At 39.3% G+C, this 8,322-nt stretch overlaps 1 non-coding gene across 1 annotated transcript; it reads right to left on the reverse strand.

Annotated features, from left to right (window-relative positions):
- Window positions 1-7,097: 7,097 nt before the first annotated feature.
- Window positions 7,098-7,205, reverse strand: LOC132168293 (small nucleolar RNA R71). The gene has a single exon (XR_009438811.2). It is a non-coding gene; the product is annotated as a small nucleolar RNA R71 (small nucleolar RNA).
- Window positions 7,206-8,322: the final 1,117 nt, after the last annotated feature.

Here is an 8,322-nt window from a genome sequence, read left to right on the forward strand (position 1 = left end):
GTACCATATCTTAGCATTATCTTTTAAAGAAAAAGGAAAGAGGATTAACTTGATTTCTTCTGGAGTTAAACCCTGGACATTCTGAGTCCTTCAGAGATCAAAAAATTCTCGAATATGCCAATATGGGTTCTCTGTAGGTGTCCCTTTATAGTGTTGACCCATATTGAACAGCTGTAGAGATAAATTGTAACTGCTCTGCACATTGGGCTGGAAATTAATGCATGATGGCTGGTCGAGGATCTGGGAACTAAATGAATTGTTCATAGGTCTTTTCACCGGTGGTTTATTGTCTCTCAACATGATTAAAACAAAAATAAAAACAAAAATAAAAGGGAGAACTCACAAACGGCCCAAAGTGTTGGAATGTAGCTATTGTTTGGTAGTGCACTCGATCGCACAGGGTGGGCCACTTGATCGCACTTGGGAAAAATTGGAAAACAGAAAAGGCTGGGAGACGAACCATGGAAGTAATTACCAGTTAATTAATTTGCGGGGCGTTACAATCGGTATCAGAGCTGTTGCTCTTCGAACCATAGGAATGGATCTGTTAAGTATTAGGTCTAGACTTATCAGACCTTTTGGCTCTGTGGACTGTAGGAGATGATATACCAGAGCAGAGGATGGATTAAATGTATGCAAGAGACACAGAGTTTAGAATCTTGATGGTCTTGAGGATGTTGGACTTGAGGATCTTAGGAATTCGATATGGAATTGATGTAAGGATTAGGACCGCTTTGATGATGCAACTTTGGAGATTAGGATTGATCTGCACTAAGATAGTTACATAAGGTCTTAAACTTCAAACTACATTAGGACATTGGATAAGGTGTGTTGTTACAAATATCTACCTAAATTAATAGGCCAATAAATGTATGTTTTACCCGCAAGTGCATGAGGTCAACATAGTAGTATAGGGTGCAAGTATGGGGTCATTCCCACGGGGATTGCTAAATTTTGTCTAAAATAAATTATAAAAGTAAAACAAAACAAAGATTGGATTTGAGTTGATAATAATAAAAAGTTAGGGCATTGATATCCACCACTAATTATATTTAGATAATATATCAATATGCCAATGTTTTGATCATGTTATGTATATCTAATGTTTGTCAACCTAAGGGCATGGGTGTACTCCTTAAGCTATTGATTTCCCTAAGCAACGAGTTAGGCATGGGTGTATACTCTAACTCTTTTATTTCTTAAAGGATTTAGCATGGGTGTATACTAAGTTGTTCTTTAAGAAAGCATATATTCTGTGGAAATCGACAAACACATCAGGCCTAGGGCATGGGTGTATACTCTTGGTTCCCCATTTTGATTAATCCAAGAACCCGGTGTGGATTACTTTTGTTACTTTTATTAAACCTAGGACTCGGTCATCCAAATTGGTTTAACTAACTAGTCCATACCTCATGCATATGTTGATCAGGTACACACATATGATGAATTCATGAAAGCAAGCATTAATCAAGTTAATATCACAACATGATCATCACAAATGCGCCAATATTGAATATTAACTAAACATAACTAGGGCTTCAATGTAGCCCTACTAAATAAATTAGTTACACATAAAGTTGATGTTAAACATCTTCATAAAATAAAATAAAATAAAGGAAAAGAATAAACCCGAAACTTGAACTTGAAGAGCTCCAATTCTTCTCATTGGAAAGTGTGTCTATTCTAGAGGCTTAAGGGTCTATTTATAGGCCTTTAGGAATACTCTAGAAACCCTAAAAATTGTAGGGTTTGAACCCTAGTTCCCACAAAGTTACAAAACCCTAAAAGTTGCACTTTCCATAACAAGGGTGGCGGCTAACTTGCCCATCACGCACAGATGCGCTCGATCGCAGCCCATGTGCGATCGATAGTAGGTCTGTGATCAATCCTCTTTATGCTGGCGCTCGATCGCAGGTGCCTTGCGCATTGTAGTCCTCGCCTATAGTGCGCTAGATCGCAGCTCCCCTGCAATTGATCGCACTACCAGAGCCTTCCAATTTCTAAAATAGCTCTTTTTAAGTCGAAAACTTCTGAAATTGCTTCTTTTTCTTCCAATGACCTACAAAATCAAGGAAAACACATAAAAGAGCTAAATGACATAAATTAACTAAAACTAAATGATTAAAACATGTTAGTTAAGGGCTAAAAATATGAATATTTTAGCACTTAACACACCCCCAAACTTACATATTGCTAGTCCCTTAGCAATACAAAACTAAAAATTAAATGAAAAATAGAAACTAAAATGATAAATCTATCTTTCATGGGATGTACGGTTGCATTTAGTATACAACAAGCCTTTTAAACCCCTAGGAATTCGCTAGAGGACGAGTGAAGTCTCGTGAGGGTTTTCCAAAAATGTTACCTACAAACATCATGCACAGTTCATGTTATTTCAAAAATTTAAGTATCACTTCAAGATTATGATTTTCATTCATTAGCAAGCATAAAAAGATGAACTCCATCTTCATAATGATTTGGAATCTCAACGTTCAATTACTTACAAAGGACATGCTAAAACATCACAAGTTTGAAAACGGTGTAAAGTGAACTAGCACAAAATTATGAGGCTTCCAAGTATTTCCAATGTGCAATGTCTCCATATCTCAAAGTTCACTAAAATCCATATTAGAATGAACAACAATGGCAAATTTCTTTTCTTTTTTCTTTTTTGGTCAGGTTGTGCAATGTTTGGTTCCCTTAAGCTTTCTAATTGACCCATGTAACGAGTGTTAAGTCAATGACTCCCAAACTAGATGGTTTTAGGGCATTAGGTGTAGAGACACCCCTAAGGACCTATTAACTCGAGTCAAAAAGGCTACAAAACTAAAGTAACCATGACATCAATCAAATAAAAAATTTTCACCTTTTGACGTGAACACTCAATGCTTTGAGGGTAGAGGTCTAGTTACTTAGTGAAAAGCTTATCAATGATCATATATATATATATATATATATATATATATATATATATATATATATATTATCATATATATATATGCCAAAGTGTCCATCTAATAAATCATCCAATTCACCCAAAATATAGAAACACACACATCAGACCTCATGTCATACCTCACAAATTATGTGCTAATGTGCTTGTGTGATCAGATCAAACATGTGATTTTTAACTGTTCTAAACAAGTAATCAAACTAATAAATTCTCTCATCAGATCATGTGTTCAAAATTTTAAGCTCACTGATGAATTCAAGCCACAATTCTTTTAGATTAACTTAAAATTTTAGATCAAACATGAACATGCATATATATATTTTTTTTAAACAAATAAACAAACAAAGAAAACACATACCATGAAACTGGGACAAAATGTGTGTAAACACGTGTTCCCATACCCCCAAACTTAAATGACACATTGTCCCCAATGTGTCTAAATTAAGGAAAGAATGTACCCGGGAGATGGATGACATTGTCTTAGAAAGCATGGCTCATAGCACACCCCCAAACTTGAATTGAAGCACACTTGTCTTTGCAAAAAAAGAAACACGAAAACAAGTAAAAAGAACAAAGCACTAAAGATAAATAAAAAGATTAACTTAAAACACACTAAACAAAACAAAATAAAAAGATAAACTATGGGATGCCTCCCATGAGCGCTAAGTTTAACGTCTTCAGCCAGACGGTGGTCCCTGCTCAATGTTGTCCTGAAGAAGATACTCCAGCTGGTGGTGGCAAGCGGCTAAGAATGGACCGCATCAATTCTTCTAAGGCAACTAGTCGTTGATCCATCAAATCTTTATCCTCCCGAGCCTCCTTTCTTTGATCAGCCAACTCTCTTCGAAGGTGTGGCATTTCTTCATTGAGTGAGTGATACTGTGTTGAATGAAAAATGATTGGGGCCTCCTCCTCTGCTGCCTCTGGCTCAGCTGCAGGTTCATCTTCGGCCATCAGCTCGGCCTCGCTCTCTTCCGCGCTAGCTGTTGGTGCATGAGGTATCCGGGGCATGTGGAAGCAGGTCTTGTTCCATTGGCGAATGCCAAATATGGGAGTAGTAGTGACTGGCTCATCAGCAACGGTGCCCTTGATGCCTTTCTTCCGAAGGATGTAGGTGATTAAGTATGGGAAAGGTAGGCCCCATGAGTGAGTGGACTCAACTCCTCCGATATGTACTCCATTTCAAAATTTGTGAATTTGGTTCCAGATAATGTCAGGAATGGAACACCAGACACCTTTATGGAAGGCGTAGAGTGTTTGGAGAAATTGGTCTCGCCTTTGAGTTTTGTGCCCCAAGGGAAAAGCATTGCAGTGCAGTATGAAGTCCACAAACCAGAGCCCTTGAGGTAGCTTGGACCAGATGCCAGCATTATGATGGGTGTCGGCATATTGCCCTTGGCACATGTCCTCAATTATTTTCGCCACATAGAATATGGGTGGTTGCTCAGCAAGTTGTGTTGCTTTTGGAGGGTGCTCAACATTACATTAGAGGGCAGCGGCAATGTCGGCCCTTGTCACGTCAACCGCTCGGCCCTGCACTGTGGAAGAGAGGGCAGCCATCCTGTTGCAGTCATGAGATAGGTGGGTATAAAAATCGATCACCAATCTTCTGTAGACAGTGGAGGTGACCGGCTTGAAAAGCTTCTTGAGCCCCCGACGCTTGAACTCGGCGACCGCCCATTGAGTTGCCTCAAGGTTTTTAAAATCTTCTCTTATGGCAAAAGTTGTCTCAAACAGCAAATCCCGCTCCTCAAAAGTGGGAGGGGGAGAAGTGACTTGGGCATCAGACCCCCGGGAGGACGAAGCTCGAGTTCTTGGCATGATGAGCCTGATTGGGGACTTTTGTTGACCACCTGGTGTGCATTGTGATGACTAAGGTGGCTGAGGCAAAGCAACAACTGCCCAAAACCCCTGCAAAAAACGAAAATCCAACCACAGAAGCAAATGTGGGTGGAGAAACACCCACAATTTGCAAAAATGATGAAAAAATTGGAGGTTGGAGGGGGGGGGGGGGCGGAGTTGGGTGTGTGATGTGAATGGGGAACATGTTGTATGGTTGTGTGGTGAGAAAGTGGTGGTACGGTGGCCGGAGAGGAGAACTGATAAGTGCTAAAATATTCATATTTTCAGCCGTTAACTTGCATGTTTTAATCCTTTGGTTTTAGTTAATTAGGCCATTTTAATTCTTTTTTGTGTTTTTCATACTTTTACAGGCTTTTGGAAGAAAATGAAGCAAAACTAGGTGATTTGGGCTCAAAAGGGAAGATGGAGACAATTGGAGTTCCCTGGTACTGTGATCAATCGCAGGGCACCTGCGATCGAGCGCAATACCCGAGAGGACCCAGCATCAAGCAGGCCAGGAGCGATCGAGCACATGTTAGAAGAAGGATCGATTGCAGACTTGCGATCGAGCGCACATGGCCTGCAATCGAGCGCACCTGTGCGCTGGAGACTTATCAAGTGGCGGCTAGATTGACATTCTTTCTATATTAGGGTTTTCCAAATCCAAATCGTAATAGGTCTCAAAACCCTACGAAATCCCTAGGTTTACTAATTTGTCTAAGACTTCTAAAGCCTATAAATAGACCCTTAAGCCTCTAGAATAGATATACTTTGGAAGGAGAAGAAGAGGAGCTCTAGAAGTTCAAGTCTCAGGTTTATTCTTTTCTTTTCTTTTCTTTTCTTTTATGAAGATGTTTAACATCAACTCTATGAGTAGCTAATTTATGTAGTAGGGCTAGATTGAAGCCCTAGTTATGTTTTGTTAATATTTCAATATTGGCGCCTTTGTGATGATCTTGTTGTGCTATTTAATTTGATTCATACCTACTTGCATGAATTCCTCATATGTGTGTGCCTGATCAACATGTGCATGTGGTATGGGCTAGTTAGTTAGATCAATTTGGATGACCGAGTCCTGGGTTTAACATAAGTAACAAAAGAAATCCACACCGGGTTCTTGGGTTAATCAACATGGGGAACCGAGAGTATACACCCATGCCCTAGGCCTCATGTGCTTGTCGATTTCCATAGAACATATGCTTTTCTAAAGAACAACTTAGTATATACCATGCTAAATCCTTTAGGAAAGAAAAGAGTTAGAGTATACACCCATGCCTAACTTGTTGCTTAGGGAAATCAATAGCTTAAGGAGTATACACCCATGCCCTTAGGTTGACAAACATTAGATATGCATAACTTGATCCTAGCTTTGGCATATTGATATATTAGCTTAATATAATTAGTGGTGGGTATCAAAGCCCTACCTTTTATCATTATCAACTCAATCAATCTCTATTTTACTTAAGGAAATTATTTTTAAACGGAAATTCAGCAATCCTCGTGGGAATGATCCTGTACTTGCACCATATACTACTATGTTGACCTTGTGCACTTGCAGGTAAAACGTACAATTATTCACCTATTAACTTAGGTAGATTTTTGTACAACAAGTTTTTGGCACCGTTGCCGGGGATTGTTTGATTTTGTTTGGAATTATTTTCCTTAGTTTATTTTTGTTTTAAATTTTTCTGATTTTATAGTTTTTTCTGCAGTTCCTGTTTTACCTCTGGAGGTGCGATCGATCACCCAACCAGGGCAATCGAGCGCACCAATATGATCGAGCGCACTCACGGAGCGATCGATCGCACATCCAGAGAGCATCACAGTTACTGCAGTAATTACAGATTTGATTTATTTATTTGATTTTTATTTTTATTTTTCTTTTTATTTTGTTATTTCATTTTCTTTTTGTTTTAATCATGTTGAGAAACACTACACCTCCGATGCGAAGACCTATGGAAAGTTCATTCAGTTCCCAGATCCTCAACCAGCCATCATGCATTAATTTCCAGCCCATTGTGCAGAGTAGTTATGAGTTATCTCCGTTTCTCAATATGATTCCACACTATAAAGGCACACCTACAGAGAATCCATATTGGCATATTCGAGAAGTCTGTGATCTCTGCAGGACTCAAAATGTTCAGGGTTTAACTCCAGAAGAAATCAGGTTAATCCTCTTCCCTTTTTCTTTAAAAGATAATGCTAAGATATGGTACAATTCTTTGGCCACAGGTTCTATTCATACTTGGGATGAGATGGCAACAAAGTTTTTAAAGAAGTTTTTCCCAGCCCACAAGACAAGGCAATTGAGAAGGAAAATTATGACTTTCCAGCAAAGAGATGGAGACCTTTTCTTTGAGGCATGGGAACACTTTAATGAGCTACTTCTTAGATGCCCTCATCACAATATATCTCAAGACGATCAGGTATTGGCATTCTATGAGGGTTTAAATGATCCTAACAAGAGTCTTGTAGATTTAGCTTGTGATAGCATGTTGATGGAGAAAAGCAGTGAGGAAGCCATGGAGCTCTTCAAGACATTGAGTGAGCACTCCCAACAATTCCTATCTAAAGGGAGACAAGGACTCAAAGGAAAAGGCATACATGAAGAGAGCACCAATGGTTGAATTCAGGCTCAAATGGCTGCCATGGAGAAAACGCTGGACATGTTCATGAAAGCTATGACTAATCATAGCAATGCTCATGTTCAACAAGTTACACAAGTCAAGGTATATGCCATATGTTCCCATATTGACCACACCACTAAGACTTGTCCCATGTCTTCAACGGCAGATCAGGAGTCATCTCTCATCAAGTTGTCCCAACATTATCATAAAGAGGCGCCACCTCCCATCAATTGGCCTCAACAATACCAAGAAGAAGAATATCAAAGGCAATAGATGGAACACCCCAATGAATAGGACATGGAGGAAGAGTGCATCCTTCTATCATGACCAAGCAATTACCACATTGAGGAGCGAAGAGGTGGCAGAAAATCAAGTGGAAGAGGAGAAGGAAGAGCAAGCTGAAGTTCCACAAGAGTCACATCAGGGAAAAGAAGAGAGCACTGAGATTTCTTCAACATCAGCTCTTATTCCTGAAACACTAAGAGGCCAGGAGAGAAGTCTGTTAGAGCTACCACATGAGCAAATTGAGGACATCAAGATAGAGAAGCTCCCTGAGTTTCCTTCTTACTTTATTCTAGTTCATGATTCCCCACCGGATGAGCAACTGTTTGAGAAAACACAGAGTGGTCTTCCCCAATTTAGAAATACTTAGAATCACCTTGTAACTAAAAAGATCCATTCCCTTTGGTGCATAAGAAGAAAAGACTGGTGCTTCAAGTTTAAAAGGACCACCGTCTGGCTGAAGACGTAAAACTTAGTGCTCATGGGAGGCACCCCATAGCATATCCTTTTATTTTGATTGACTTATATTTTGTTGTGTTTTCGTTTGTGTTTCGTTTATTCTAGTGTTTTTGTTTTTTTTTTTAGTATTATGTCATGTTTTTCCCATTCTGTTACTAC

Source organism: Corylus avellana, chromosome 9 (genome assembly GCF_965113065.1).
Source record: "Corylus avellana chromosome 9, dhCorAvel1.hap1.2, whole genome shotgun sequence".
NCBI classification, from domain to species: domain Eukaryota; kingdom Viridiplantae; phylum Streptophyta; class Magnoliopsida; order Fagales; family Betulaceae; genus Corylus; species Corylus avellana.